Below are 17034 nucleotides of genomic sequence, written 5' to 3'. Positions count from 1 at the left end.
TACTTGTACTGCAGATTTTTACAGCCTCGAAACTTCTCTGCTCGCAGCTATGAATGACGCGACGAACAAACGCTCGACGCCCACGCTGTGTTCCAAGCATGCCACGAACGTATCTCGCGACTGAATCCGTATCTGTATCGGTCACGAAACTTCCTGTCACGATTAAGGTCGAACCACGGCACCGGTCGATGCCAGAGGTCAGCCACCGTGTGTAAACGAAGAGCAACGAACTTTAATTAAATACAGAATTTTTGCCGGAGACGATGCATTATACAATACATTATCGCTGTTGAGATCGTCTCTTGGTTTTATCGATTCTCGATTGGAAGGTAGATCTGATTGGTCTGAGTCGATCGTTCTTGGATTTCGAAGGAGACTAACACAGATTTCTGATTTAAAATTATTGGTAACTTGACCATTTCGTAACGAAAGAATTTCTTTTTTTTTTTTTTGGATTCAAGTAACGGCCTTTTGGAAAAACATCGATGAAATTCTTCATTAAAATTTATGCGTGTCGCTGGCTATCAAAAAGAGCATTGGAACAATGTACGAATTATGACGTTCTTCTTGGCAAATAGAACTATTTTATTAATTAAAGTAATGACGTTAAAACATTTATTTTAAAAAATTTATTTTGTAATTTATAAACTTATTCTAGAAGATTCATTTTTCGAATTAATTTTTACAAACGTGTAAAAATTGGCAATTTTTTGAACATGTCACGATTCCAAGAAACCGACGATAGTGAGTGTCCGAAAATATATTGGGTATATTTATAGAGTCGATTCTAGACACGAGAAATGTTGTCCGAGACTTACTTTCGGGTAAGTTCTTACAAACAATTTTATTTCGTGCTATATTTATAATTTTATTTAAAAATACAGCGATGAACGTTACATTCGCACCGATCTAAAAAAAATTGCTATTAGGTTGTCCGATAAGTTTCTTTCGTTTCATAAGGAAATAGTAGACGCACAATGTTTTTTGTTTTATATTAGTTAATGGATCATGCTTAATTCGCTAAAATAATATAAAACAGAAATTGTTGTTCATCTATTATCACCTTATGAAACGAAAGAAACTTTTCGGACAACCTAATACAACAAATCCTTGTATCAGAAACAATGTCTACAATTACAAGAAACATAGACCAGAAGCCTTGTGATCGCAACGAAAGAAATTAAATAATTTAACGCAGGGAGAGACTCGTCAATTGAGAGGAACCAAGTACAAACAACGAAACGCCAAAGTGTCCTCTATCATTCGTATTGTTCTCGTTCAATGCTAATCAGGCGTGGCTGGAGACATGCAAAGTACACAGGAATTTCCATAAGGCCGACGGAAGTCCCTTTACGAGGGCGTACGCGAACGTCGGCGAATTGAAAGCGACAGAAATCGAAAAAGAGGAAACGCTCATTGTTCCAAACGGGTGAAAGAGGGAGAAAGGAAGAACAGTAATCGTTCGAGCGAATAGCGAAGAGAAAATCGTCAGGGCGTTAACAATACCCGGCCACGCAGCCGGCAATTACATTTTACGACGCGTTTCCTCTTCTTCGTGTCGGCAACGACTGACCGGAAGCCTCTTCGTTCGCGGGAAAATCAACTATTAATTCGTCAAATTTTGCTCGAGATTGTCTTATGATTAGGAACTTTTTTTGGAAGATTTTGTATTTGTTATTTCGCGTAACTCGATTATATATTTTGTATTTTTGGGATATTTTCAGAATTATAATGGAAGAACATCTCTGTTTGGTGGTAATTAATTATGGTACATGTTGCTACAAGTGTTAGTAAACTAAAACTAAGACAAGGAATATATCTATTGCTGTATCTTCGTGTTCGTATGTAATGATGGCTGATGACTCCATAAAATCTATAAAGTCTGATTAAAAATACATATTTCCATCTTTCTAAGATCATAACGTTCAACGGATGCACTTACATGTCATAGGTATCTACTTATTTACATTTAATGAAAACCTCTGATAAATTTTACTTGTACGTACCATTTTAAAGCAAATGAGATGACAGATGATAAAATAATTATAATTTTTGCTAAAGTGCCTTAGTGCTTAAAGTCGTTGTGTTTAGGTAGCTCTGCAAGTTCGATTTTATCTGATGTCAGTCGTTGCTTTCTTCTTTACGCTATTAGTGTTAACCACTTGTTTCGTCGGTATTGATTAAACGAAAGTTGTTAACAAAGAATATTATTTCAAATATATTTTATATACCATATAGATTGGAAAGTATTTTAAAACTTTAATCAATTTGGAATTACAAAATTATGGATTAAATTTATATATTATTAATAGAATAAAAAATTATAAAGGATTAAAAGTGATTTTAGCAAAACTTCATAAGTTTGATTATTACAAGGAAAACAAAACGTTTCGAGCCTCGTTCTTTGCCTCTAATTAGATCAAGGAATTTCTTAAATCTAATCATCATTTGGAAATTTGTCTGATAATCTTATTTCGTATTGGATTTAAAATTAAACTATGGAAATCCCTTGTTCTCCTCTCTCGTTCTTTTAATAATTAACAGTAATTGTCAGCGAAATACTACTTTACAAAAACAAAGAGGATTAAAATTGTATTTTTAATTAAACTTTTAATTCGCTCGTTTCCATTTTCACATCAAATTTGTAAAGCAAAGAAATTCCCGCTAAAATTCATTGTAAACAGAGTTCAGGAAATAGTTTTGCTTAGTTTAGAGAAATTCCAAACAGAATGCGAGGGAGTCCATGGACGCAAACACATTTTTGCAGCATGCTGTTTAAACTTTTATATCGACTACGTGTTACTTTTACCAGGAAATTGGATTTTTCCGGAGCATGTTTACAAATGCATTTATTTCCTTCATACCTTCCTCAATTTTGCCGCAGTCCTCTCTTTACGACAGTTTAGCTTTCTAAATTCCACGCGAAGACGTTCAGAATTTCCGGAAATTCGAATCAGATATTGAAAATATTCACATTATAAACATACGTATTCTTCTTAGAACGATATAGAAAATTAGAAATAATGATTTATGATTTGTCTCGTTTTTGATCGTTGTATCCCATCGCCATCGCATGATCTCGTATGAAAATTAATGAGAAAGTAATATCCCTTCAAGCAATATAACTTCAGGCATATTTCTTGCATTCATCGAGAAGTATAAATCATCTTACCAAATAAAGTCGGCTGGATTTATAGTTTGATGAGAGATGACTTCATGCGACCGTAATGAAAATCAAACCAGCAAGGGTTAATATTACTAAAAGTAATCAACATACCAATTATAAAATTTATTAATTGTAGAAAAATATCTATTTTTAAACTCCTTTATATCCATTTAAAACGCGAGTCTAATAATACGTGTGCTAAAAGAAAAATATTACGGAACAGTAGTATTTTATAAAATGAAATAGAAGTGAATAACGGAACGATATTCTTAATTTCTTCGACTTTACATGAATTGTTTCGTTCATATTTATTCGTCGCGATATATTTACTCCTTTTGACTGCGCACAGGCATGTATCTTTGATCTAATCAAGTCAAGTACAGGGTGTCCGGAAAATCGTAGTAAAACTGGGCCGAACGTTGACTCTGCAAAAATAAATCGAAAGAAAGAATAATATTTTTTTCACGTAGGGCTTCGTTTTGAGAAACGATGAGTTTGAAAATCGATTAGATGCTCGCGTATTAACTGCAAGTTTCTTGTATGAAAATTCCTTTTTCCGTCTGTATCTGCATTAACGAACATGGGTAATATAAACATTCGAGGACACCGTGTATATCCGAACATTCTTCTCTCGCTGCGAATTTTCAACAATATCGATAGTTTCTAAATATAGCAATCTGTAGTCGAACAACGCCAACTGAATGTTAATTAAATAATTACGAGTTGAAATACAAGACCAAATGCAAATTAATACCTTGAAGTATTAAAATACATAACGAAAGACTTTCAGTCTGCCATAAATCGCATTCTCTACGGTTAACTTTTCTTCGGAAACAGAAAATGCATTTGTACCACTCTGTTCTCTTTCCCCATATAATCCTTATCCGATCAAACACAACGTATTAAATCTTCCCGGCGAAAAGGTCAAGAGAACGATGTCAATCGGTGAAAAGGTGGCAGTCGCGAACTGGGGAAAAAAGAAGCATCTTTCAGTAGATGCAATCGATTCGATGGACACGGTTTCGAACTTATAAGACCGGCCAGACGGCCTCTTACCTGAGTCTTACTTCTGTTTTGGCCTGAGTCGACGAACAGGAGACCCGGTGACCCAGAACTTGGGAAAGCGAGCTGCCGCTCGAGGAACGCGGTTGCTGCAACCAGTGCTTCTCTCGAGACGATCTTGCGCTCTAATTGTTCGCGACGGCTGGCAGAACTGCAGAAACTTTCATCTCCGCCGGAGGTGGACGCCTCTCGAAGGTCTTGCTGCTGTCTTTGCGGATGACCACTATTTCCGGCTTTCCATCCAGAACGGCCGTACGCACGCGAAAACGTCCATTAGGATCGTATCGATGGATGGAGATTCATGGAAAGTAACAGTGACCGGAAGCATCGCCTGGTAAACGTAACCTTTTCACTCGTTTTTCCTTTTTTCCCCTTCTCCCGTTTCTTTTATCGTCCGATGGGAAACCTTCCAAAGTTCGCATGCAATGAAATATTATGACTTACCGGTGAGAACGTACGGCTGGGAAAGTAAAGGAGATCGTACGATGCGAGATCCATTTGCTTCGTATTTTTATTATCAAACTAGTGCTTAGTACTCGTATTTTATTATCAAAAATTGTAACATTTTCATGAACAGGATTTGTATATTAAGCGGTTAGTAGGAAACTCTTCTGATATAAAAATCAACTTTTCCTACCAACTAAAAGCTACTACTAAGTATTATAACTTTGGATATCTCACAATTTATATTTCATATGTTTCTATGTATTACGTGCACCGTATTCGTTTTCCCGTCTTTGAATCTCTCACAAACGTGTAAATGCCCGCTGTCTAGTAACCGTGAAACAATTAGATTTCGCCAAAGTTCGCGCTGTAGCATTTTGAAATAAAATGTTGTCTGAATTTTATAGAACGATTTTATTCGAAGGAAGATTTTCCATGCGACTTGCCTGACGCAGCGAGAAACTGTTTGATTTATGTATCACACACGAGGAGGAAGTTCCAGCGTAAAAAAGAAATTCGGAAGAGTTGTTCAACAACTTTCGCGAGCTGAACATTATAAACACGGAATATGTAGGTCGTGATCGAGAGGCTTCGAGATCCTCTCGAGAGTCTCGGACGTATTCCGGTGAACGCTTCGAGACACGCGATCGATTCTTGGCAATGTGTGTCAGGAATGTAGAGAGGATTCGTGGTAATTTCATGGCAAAATTTTACACAGTCACGATGCGTATGATCGTTCCGTTTTGTTGCTCACCGAATGGAACCATTTTTGTTCCTTGAGCGCAGTTCACTGTACAGTTTACTGTACGTTCGAAACAATTACGAATCCCGTTTCTTTCACAGTTTAAAGAATACGTAAGCGTATGATTGAATCAAGGAAACAGTTTCAGTTTAAGCATATAATTTATCCATTTAGATCGACTGACTGACGGTTCTATCTTTCAGCGTTCAAGGACGATAATTTTTTATATTTAATATACAATAGCAACAATTTTATGAATTGGATATATGGTGCGTGGTAATGCTGACTTTCTACTTCATTTAAACGAACAGAAATATAATAATAGTATTTTAGAATTGAAGAAGAAATATCTTCATTGAAGAAGCGAGTATTAATCAATTTTTAATGTCGCTAGGTAAGTATAAATAAATATTATTAAAAGCATATAACAGATATAAGATATGCCGTATTGTTGTTATATATTTTTCTTAATATTTCTGTTTGCTGTGTTAAGTATATTATATTTTTTTCGTTAGTCGCACTATTACATTGTAAATAAATATCACTTAATTTCTCGTATTACCAAGTAACTGTTTCTGACGTCTTAATTTTTGTCTGCATAGTTCCAAAACATTAGAGAAAAAAGTTCTTTCACTGTGCAAAAATTTCAAATATTTCCATTATATTTAATCAATTAAGCGAATTCAGCGAATTATTTCGTAAAATGTTTCGCAGTAAAAATATCTTATCTTTCTTTTTACAATATTTTGCGTTCAACCCTGCAAGAGAAGATTCTCTTCAATCGAAACATCGATTGTTCGCTTAGACGTTGCTACAGAACTCTGTTATGACAATTGCTTGATTTCCTTGGAGCCACATGTCCGTAATTAACGCTAAGCACTAATTTAGTAATTTCCTGTTCGCATTTCAACTTCGTATTGCGTAATAAATTTTCTCCTCGATTTCTCGTCGTCTGCTTCGAAATGTAACGCTATTTTCTTCGATGTTCGTATTGTAACAGCTTTCGTTATGTATTGTACTATACAATACTGTGCAATATACGATAACTTGTAGTGTATGCAAAAATATTTTGCATGGATTCATATTTTTATGAATTAAAAGAAAGGCCTAAAGAAATAGAACCCAACAAATATCACGAGTATTAACGATATACTTGGAATTTTCTTCAGTTTGCTTGATGTTTGAAATCCCGTAAATGTTTGTTGGTTAGTCTGGCAATTATGAAGCAATTAAATTTTATCATTGTAGATTAATATGATCGATTAATCTTTGACTTAAAATTTTGTACAAATTTCCCGTAATCATGACCGCTTCATATTTGTTTCGTGACACGTGAGAAATTCCTTATAATTTTTTGAACTCTGTAATTACAAACCAGATATTCATTTTCTCCTTTTGATATTAAGAATCCTTTGTAAACTACTCCTTTAACATTTGCTGTTACTATTTACAACGAATCATTTTTAATACTAATAGTATTAATTTCACGATATTACATTTGTTAAAAATAATAAAGTAAATACGCTAACTTCTTTCCAGTCAATTGCATGTTTTACTCAACCATCGTATTTGCCATAATTTTCTCATTTGATAATTAATATTTAATCACCTCTTGTTTTTTCATAAACATTTTTCTTTTAAGCAAGTGTAATATATATTTATTTATTTATCTATCTATTTTTTAAATGAGAATTGAAAGAAAGGACGAGGAAAATGAAGATGTGGGACAGAATGACAAAGCACTCTTTGTCGAGTACTTAAAAAGAGCACAAAAAGGAAGAGAAACCTTTCGAACTCTATATAGAAGGTTCTTTCAACCTTCTTCAACCGCAGTAGATTAATCCAGTGAATCACGGACATCCAGTTCCACAGTGTTTCTGTAGACGTCACCTTTTTACTTGTGTAACACGCCGTTCGTTTAATCGCGATTCCATTTCAGGCTGTGACAATTTTTTCGAATAATTTTTCTTGCCACTTCTGACGTTTTACTCTCATACACGTCCTGGTTGTATTAATTATACGCACAAACTCGCGTTCATCCGCGGCAATCATGATACTACGATGTGATGTTTCATTTATTTCAAAAAGCATTATAAGTGCAAGAAAAATGAAACGTAACGTTGGTACGCATAATGAAGCGTTGTCGACTGTTCGCCACTTGAGTAATTGTTGGCGACCTCGTTTGTTCGACAGAATAAAAAATTATTTAAAATGTATCTCTGTACGTAGCAAGTCCAATACGTACCTACTATTTAATGACTCGTTTCGAAATTTAAAAAGCAGAACGCAGTCTTTAACGTTGTACGAGTAAGTCAATGAAAAGAAATTGTATAATCGTTAAGCGTATTGCAAACATACGATATTTCTTAAACACAGGCGATTTACATCTTCAACCCGCTACAATATCTTTGTTCCTTGTTAATTGACCAAATGGATTTTTTAGCTACTTTTCTGCTCGCTCTCTGTTAAATCTTTAAAAAAATATATAACGCAAGAAGGGAAACCATATATTTCACCAAAGAATTCTGAAATCTTCGAAGCTACGTCGTCGTAAATCTACAAAATTTGTATTAAAACTTATGATTCGATTTTCACCGCTCAAGTAAGTTCCAGCGATTACAAGTCAGATTAAGAAAGTTCTTCTAAACTGATGGAAAGATTTCCGACTTTGGTACAAGTACTAAATATTTCAATAACATGCTGTAGTACGTATAATAGATAATAAAATAAATTAATTTAAATTTATAACACGTATATTGATTCCATGAAAATGTAGAAAGTGTTATATAAATTGAAAAGTGCAGGAATGTAATGACGTTACAAATATCCGTCGTATTTTATTTAAATCTATTAAACAGAATATTTCTATTTTCCGATTCACTTAAAAATTTACTATCAATTATCCTTGCCACGAATGAATTTATACGTATCATTTCTTTTTCGAGAAGTCAGTGTTCAATAATGTACCTATACAATGAAATTAAGAAATTAGTCAAAAATACAGCTAACCATTTTAGCTTCTATGAAGCTCAACTATTAATTTAGCACTAACCCGCATACTTTTATTATTAAATTTTAATATTGCCATGACAAATCGATTAATTTGTCCGCATACTTACGACCGGTACTCCAGTTACGCTTAACAGCGCATTTATATCTCGTTCTGCAATACAAAACCAACAAAGAAGCGAGCGGAACTGTCCACGTCTCAAGTCGGGAAATGTTGCACATCGCAATTATCAGAATTTACGCGCGATCCTGCAATCAACGGAACAAGGACTCGCTGCGTACGTAAATGGATATGGTCGATATTAGGCAGCCGATCGTGAATTCCCTCCGAGGCTCGTTAACCGCGCGGACCTTAATCACTATAATTTACATGTGACGAGAGTACAGACACGAGTAATAAGTCTGCATGTTTCGTTTCGTTTCATTTCGTTTCCTTGTTTCACGTTAGATCCATCGTTCAACGCGGCTCGTTAGCGGCTCGAAGGCTAATTGTATCGAACGCTATAGTCCGAGAGTCCCTAACGAATTCTTCCAACATGACGTTGCGTTAATCCGTCGTTCACGACGAGGAATTATAGAATAAGGAAAAAAGGAGGAGTCCTGGGAACGGGGAAATGAAGTTGATTTTGTCGAGAGACGAAGATAGAGCTGATACGGTTGACGATGAACCGAGGATCTCGATGGAGTTTGACGTTGTTGAAGATATAGAAAAATTTAGATGATTAACGTATTAGTGGATGGGTCTGAAGTTGGAAAGTTGGAAAGTTTGCAAGAGTTGGCTTCTAACAATGTTTGCAAATGTTTGAACATCCGAGGTTTAGAATCGAAAGAGCAAACAGATGGCTTTCAATAGCTTCGTAATGTTATTAGACTTTCAGAGCATCTAATAGCTGGATGAGTGGATCTTGAGTTTATTGGAAAGTTTGAACGCGTTTGTTTGTAACAGTAATTGCAAATGTTCGAATACGCGAAGTTTAGAATTAAAAGAGAAAATAAATAGTTTTCAATAGCTTTATAATGGTATTAGTTTTTCGGAGTAATACTTGGACGAGCTGGTCTTAAATTTATTGCAATGTTTGAGCGTGTTTGTTTGTAGTAATAATCGTAAATTCTCGAATATACGAGATTTGGAATCAAAAGAAGAGCGATTTTTAATGACTTTAGAATGGTATTTGACATTTATTTAATGCCTTGGTAATGGAATCTTAAATTTATTGGAAAGTTTGAATACGTTTGTTGCTACTAATATAAATGTAAATGTTTCAATACGTGAGACCTAGAATCGAGAAAGAAATAGATAACCGTTTACGGTTTCAAAATGGCATTAGACTTTTAGTAATCGATGTCTTAATAAATGAATTTCATGTTTAATGGAAAGTTTGAACACGTTTGTCGGTAATAATAACTGTAAGTCTTTGAATATATGAGATTTAGAATTAGAAGAAAATAATATCAAACAGCTTTAGAATAGCAAATCTTTTGATTAATTTTCCATCTTAATATCCTAAGGCTAATATCCTAAGGTTGCAATGTTATATGAAACTCTTGTCATTTGTAACGAACGCACTTCACGTAATTTGACAAATAGAAGAAATCAATGAGGTGTATTTAAATACAAGATTACATGGTTTCGATTGTGAAGAACCTCCTGGCTTCACCGTGCCTCACCGTACGTGTGAAGTTGAATAGTTAATGGAAGTCAAGGAAAGATAGATCCTCCCCCATCATACTCTTTATTACAACGATGATGGCAATAGCCTTTACCCTCGCACAGAAGAAGTGGCATGTACTCTTCGTTTTATATCATATCCTTGATAATCACGTACTTTCCACCTTCTTAACTTACAACGCTTTACAAGATAATAAATTACAACTATCTTCAAGCAATAAGTTTTCTCTTTCTTTTGTAGGTGAAGAAAAATTCTCGCATCTCGTCCGGCGCAAAAATGACTTAATTAAGAGATTCGTTGCGTTAGAACTCGTTGAATCCAACCAACGATCCTTCCGCGAAAAGATTAATGAAGCGAACCGACCGGTAAACCGATGTTCCGAGGTCGAGGTATCGGTAAGTGGTGCATTTCTTTCGAATTACAGTGAATTATCGCGTGTTCGATACTTGTTACTAAAGTGTCCGACGTGCAACGATGCGACACTCGTTGCGACAGTGGTGGAACTTCTTCAGGGAAGCTGTTCGAACATTTACAAGATTCCATGATAATGGCGATGCCATAAAAGGTACGAAGGGTTCGTCCGACCAAACTCCTGGGAAAAACTGTAAAGCGACTTTTACGAGCACCGAGTACTGTGAAAAACGACAGATTCTAGCAGTTTCGTAGAACGGTTCGAACAACACCTTGAAAATGGCCACGATTCCATAGAGCTTGCTTTTACGAGGTGCATCCGAGCTATCCTCGTTGTATTATTCAATAAATTTATGTCTGACTCGCGTATTAACTTTGTAAATTGCTGTTGTGTTTGTTGCGCTAATATGTTTGCTGTATTATGTCGAACACATATATGTGTAGGATGTTGAAAAAGAAGTTCAAAGCTTATACGAGCGTATAGTATAAAGTAAAGGCATAGTAAAATATTTTATGGGACTAATGAAAGGTATTAATAATAAAATGGAATAAAAATAGTAGCAAGTAAAATGACGAAACAATTTGAGCATAAAAAGACTCTAAGATTTAAGTTCACCGAGAATAATAAGAAGTTTTCAATCAATATGATTTCTAGAATTAATAGATTTGGTATTTATATCATATTACATTGGATTTTAACGTGGAAATTCTTCCAAGCGGACAAGTAATATTACTCGATGCTCTGCCGCTCGAAAGTATCCGCACATTTGCTGATGTTTGACAAGACAAACTACTTCGGTTCTTCATAATGTGGGATGGTGTGACGTTAGCGAAAGGCGTGGCTGATTGTTTATAAACGTTGTTAAGATATGTTAATGTTGTCAAGGAGTGTTGTGAGAGTTACCAAGGTTTGTTAAAGGAAAAGTGAGCGTGGTAATGCTGTCAGAGTTGAATTAATCGTGGTCGAGAGAAGTTCATCGTGTTGCTGTGACATAGAAATAGTGTTAAGCGAATTCGTGAAGTGCGATATTATATTCAATTTTGTGAGAGTGTTACAATATTGTGTTTATCATACTGTCTTTTCTGTTAATTTATAATAAACATTCCTACAATAATTACTATAATCCTGCAGTAGTATATTAAAACATTTGCAACATGATTAAATCGATTTTCGAAAGTCAACGTGTAATGACAAAACGTTAAAATTCCCACATCTTATAAAGCTAATTTGTTACTTGACAAATTCTGCATCTCCAGATTCTTTAATTTTTCAATTATAAGGCAGATTAAAAAGAATCTTCTAAATAGATAGAAACATCTTAAGATCGAAATCGATCAGTGATTATTTCGATCTTTGTTCGTTGCATGTCGTACCGCGGTCAACTCGATTCGCAGCGAGCGTGTAACGTGTAATATCCATGTAACAGTATCCGAAGCTGATGATCGTCGTCGTTTAGAAGAAAAAACGAGCGTATATATTTCATGGACGATGAATTTAAGTAATTGAACAGGTTGTGCGTGTAGCTACGAGCCGAGCGCAGAAACGAGGACGACGTGTGTGCATTAAGAAATATCGTAGTCGCAATGAAATAACAGTGCTAACAACGTGAAAATATTTAGGTCTATGATGTGATTTAAATGTGATATAATATGTGCATCAACATGAGCGAGTTTATTTCTTTATTAGAAATATGTAGTGTGCTAAATAAGACATTTAGAAAGACTGGAAATATTTTCATCTTTCATCGTCTTTGTCATTTTATTTGCTTGTTTGTCCGTTATTTTATACTTTCAATGATTAGGATTTAAAGAGATTGTGAACTGTCTCTTAGAATATTTACTCGAAAGTCTGGAAAATTATATAAGGACGTTATATTTACTTTGAAATTGAAAACATCTAAGCACTGCAAAGTTAAAAAATACAACGAATAAAACGTGAATATTTGTACAAATACACGTTTATATAAATTCGGGGATATTAAGCAACTCGTTAGGAAGATTAAAGTTAAACACAAATTTCCTTTTACTTTGCTTTACTTTGAATATGTTGCACGGTTCTTTATATTATACAGAATCCACATATTCTTGGATTTTTAAATTTCAATTATACATCCACGGTTCAACGGTAAACTATTACTTAACTTGATTAACAGTTTTATTAAAAAATTCTATGTAATCTAAATTGCATAATCCACTCTATCAAATACCGAGGTTTTATAAAAAACTACAAGATATCCGAGATCTTTCGAATGGAAATCCAATACAATTTTTCCTTTTCCATACCACTTCTTAGTAGCAGATAAAATCACAATGAAACGTTCATAAACGCCGTTCAGAATTCACGTTATCTATCGTTGTTTCACATCCATCTATTAAATCTTCCCAACAAAATTTATTCTTCCTTCTTCCGATCCACGATAGATACACAGCACTTCCTGGGCAAGTTCTCGCCATTGCTCGGCTTACTTCCTCTTCGAGTAATCCCATCTGGAGGTCAGAGAAACGTGGCAAGCAGGACACCATAAATCGAGAGGGGGATTGGAACGAGTAGCCTGGACGGAAGCGCAAGGATGAAAACGATACGAACCGTTCTGTGGTTCCCGGGGAAGCCGTATCGGAATTAATGGCCGATCGGCCTCGTTTCACGATATGTTCACGCAAATGGCCGGAAACGAACGAAACCGGGCTCGACCGCCAGGCAACACATCACTACTTCGTTTTCAGTCGAGTCAGCCGGTGTTTCGTGTCGAAGAAACGCGCCTTTGGATCTTCCTGGCCACGATCTGCCCTCTGGGCTATCACGAGTTGCGTTTCTTTTAGTCGACCTTTGTCGTTGCCACGTACCGCGAGAGAATCGTGTTGCTTTAATGGCAGGAGCCGCTTTGACGAAGCTGGCGGCGATCTGCTTCCAATTGCCGGCGTTACGCGAACGTTCACCCTTTGCAGAGACGTGCACGGGGTGGTTCTTGACCCTTTACGATCGCAACTTGTTCTGCCAAGTATGGATCGTTTGATAGTAATTAATTTTCATTGCTTTCCGGACTGTATATACAGGGTGAATCAATGAGAATCGCCACTCGATTTTATCAGATGATAAATTAAGAAATTCAAATTAAAGTTATTAAAATAAAAAGGAAGATTTCTTTTGTTAGAAATTTTTGAAACAAGATTTATCGTGTTCCAGTGGCCTGGTCGGATGAATATAACTTGATTTTTTCATGTTTTATATTTTTCGAGAAATTAAGGCGAACTTGAGTTTTTTTTAAGACACCATATATTTTTGATAATAATTTATCCAAGCTGGACATTTTTCACGAAATAGTATCAAACTACTCGTATCGAAAACACGTTAGTTTAGCACATATTCTAACTTTAATTATTCATTATTAAATACTCAGGTCACATGATCGCCTGTCAAACTTGAATTCAGAATTGAACGAGATTTAAATCGCCAATTTTACGTTATACGCTTCCTTCAAATGTAACAAGGTAACAAATTTCTGCGTCTCGTCACGTTTTTCATAACTCGATAAATCAAAATCAATGGACACTAACACTGGCAGCTAACGAGAATTAAGCTCATCATAATCGAAGTACACGATAAAAACGAACGTAAAGTTAGCAGAACGTTTACACGAGAGAACTATGTACACATGCATTCTCGTAAAATTATCGCTTGATAGATTTCCGCGCGATTAACCGGCACAATGAAAGTGTAAAGAAAATAATTTCCAGCGGTTTAATCACAGCGTAACAAGTTAAAAAAACCGTGACTCGTACGTTCGAATGGCTCTTACGAAACATATCGTTATTAACTTTTTGCGGTATACACGATAATAAAGTGATAAACGTTTCATTATAGCCGATCTTCCCGTGCAACGATCGTCCTGTAATTCTAATCGCCGGTCAGAAGCTTAGATCGTTCGGAAGCCACGTCGCGAATCGAGCTTCTTCCTCAATTAACGAATCAAACTCATTTCCATAATAACAACCGCATCTGGGCAACTTTGTATCATTCGCTTCCCGGTGTACATCGGAACAGATAGGATCTGGTGCGCATTAATAGCGATTATCAGATTTCTCCTCTGGCAAAGAATGGAAACTCTATCGGTGTTTCTCGATGCGATCTACGATTCGATACGCTTTTCCTCGAACGATGACTGAGAATGAGAATCGTACGAGAACAGGTGTTTGAAGATGCAGGTTATCGATAATAGATTTTTAGTTCAGAGTATCGGTTTGACGAATGAGGCGAATTAATATTTTAGTTTCGAGGTATTAACCCTTTGCGCTCCTATGTCGAGTGTGACTCGACATCAGTTTTTATCTCAGGAGCTCCTTTTTTTGTGTAAAGTGCGGGTTGCATCCTGGAAATTGTTTCAAGATATATCATACAGTTAAAAATTAGAAAATACAACAATAGTGTGAATAAAACTGGTATTTAAGTGAATTTGTTTCTTCCTTTATTTATTTAAATTGTCTTATTCTTTAGTTAAAGTAAATTTCAAATAAAACACTTAACAATGTTGACAGCTGCTGGCAACGAAATTGAAATAAAATTCAGAGTGCAAAGGATTAATATTATAGTTTCTTTGTATTCTTATGTGATCAGTTCTTAATGGAAGTTATATTCTCTGTTAATAGTAATTAACGAGTTGTTTCGTAAGTACTTAGGTTTTAGCTAAATTCCTGAATTTGTGTGATTTATAGTTTTATAATTATAGAAATTCAAAATTATAAATTTTATTTTATAATCATAGGCCTGTGGGTTTAAATTGTAATTTCTAACTTTACATGCTTGGAATTTAGGAATCTTGCAAAAGTATAATAATTGATTTATGGTATATTACAATTTATAATAACGACACAAATAAAGATTGTTTTATAGTGTTAGGAGCATACAATATTTTTCCTCGCGTAACATAAATGAAATATTTCTGTAATTTCAATATTCCGCTTGAAATTACGCATTGAACAAGTATTTCCTCGGCGAATGATGTTCCATCTCGAAACGTTTCGGTTGATGGCACTCGCAACCGTAACGAGAACGATTTGTCACAATTCATTGCACCCGACAATTAAAAGAAGTAATTTACAAAAGAAGAAGCTTGTCGTCCAGTGCTACGGCTAATTATAGTCTTCTTAACCTTCTCCTATCGAAGATACTCTTTCCCAGTCTTACGATATTTTAAACTATTATTCAAAACAGCTTATAGTATCTTAGAGTATTCTTCGAGATCTTATATATAATTTAAAACAAATGAACATAAATCGCTCGTTAGGTAAATTATACAAAAAGTATCATCGCCGTTAACTGTTGTACCAATTGATTTTATTTTCCACCACATTTAACCACATGCTCAGTTTTTAAACATTTGAATAAAAAGCCTGTTATAAACTCGTTATTTATTAAAATAAATGTGTATACTAATTTAATACTTCTCACCACTGCGTGCATTATTTTACAACTTTATCCATTACTCCGTTTCGCCACTTTCCATTTGTCAAAACATCGATTCAAAACTTTCTTTCACCCCTTGATAATCCAAGTTCCATGGAATAAACGAACAATCTGAGAAATCCGATTATTAACGATCCCACGTTACGTAGCGTCAGCAACAAGAACTAACCATATTTTTCACGTCCTGAAACACCTCCCGAGGAAGCTATTAGCCAAGAACCATTAGCACCGAGTAATTCGAGGTCTTATTTCCAGCTTACTAGGACGAACCACGAGGTCTTGCTTTCGCCCTGCCGTTGGAATTACGAGCTTGGAATTAGGTTTTGATCAGATCATCCTGGCAACTTCCTACATCGACACGATCTTCCAGCAAAACGCAACAACAGATGTTTCCTCGTTTCGCCAACCGAGACAAGAATCGTTCTGTTCTTCTAATTAATCCACACACGTTCTCGCGTTTCCCGCTAGAATGCTATCGGTTAACGACAGGGAGGAACCTTTATATAACGAACCATTGAGGCGTCGAGAGAAACGTCCATGAACTCTCAACAGCTCGTAAAACAAACATGGGTAACATTGAACGTGGAGCAATTTCGCTGGCGATCCAGCGAAGATCGTGAAAAGCGCGAAACGTGGTGAACGAGTATAGCTACACAAATCTCGGCGTTGCTGTAATAGACGAATAATTGTCGGGGTATAAGCAAACGATGGAAATTTTCCTTTTGAGAATATGAGCAAGGTAATTAACGAGCAACTAGCGAGCAACTAACAGAATCAATCGGCAACGATGTAAAATATTTGATTAGTAGGAAAAGACAAGCATATTCACGTTTAAGCTTCACTTGGAAATCTGTCGCTGAATGAGGTGGATCGTTGAGTTCGAAAGCGGATGAACGTTGTCGAGAGGCGAGTTAAACTTTGCGATTTACTGCTGCTTATTCGAATCATCGTAAAAATGTATTTTCGATTTCATACGTAAAATATTTCCGTTGTTTCATATCGAATGAAATAAACGGATTGCCAGATAGATAATATATAGATAGATATAGCATTAATTAAAGATTAATTA

General features: G+C 35.5%; 2 protein-coding genes across 8 annotated transcripts in view; one reads left to right on the top strand and one right to left on the bottom strand.

Moving 5' to 3' along the window:
- Positions 1 to 17034, bottom strand: part of LOC126867032 (heparan sulfate 2-O-sulfotransferase pipe) — a 128037-nt gene that overhangs the window by 43937 nt on the left and 67066 nt on the right. The window lies entirely within an intron of this gene.
- The window catches only part of LOC126867008 (leucine-rich repeat-containing protein 15-like), a 206790-nt gene that overhangs the window by 133462 nt on the left and 56294 nt on the right, over positions 1 to 17034 (top strand). The window contains exon 3 of one of the 3 annotated variants that reach the window (XR_007690135.1): positions 10334 to 15168. The exons of the other annotated variants lie outside the window; for them this stretch is intronic. The gene's annotated coding sequence lies outside the window, so the exon portion shown is untranslated. Of the gene's footprint in view, positions 1 to 10333; positions 15169 to 17034 lie in introns of those variants that run through there. 3 annotated transcript variants of the gene reach the window in all.

The sequence above is a fragment of the Bombus huntii genome, chromosome 1 (genome assembly GCF_024542735.1).
Source record: "Bombus huntii isolate Logan2020A chromosome 1, iyBomHunt1.1, whole genome shotgun sequence".
Lineage (NCBI taxonomy): Eukaryota > Metazoa > Arthropoda > Insecta > Hymenoptera > Apidae > Bombus > Bombus huntii.
Note: the sequence above shows the minus strand (reverse complement) of the source record. Positions and strands in the feature narration are given on the sequence as shown.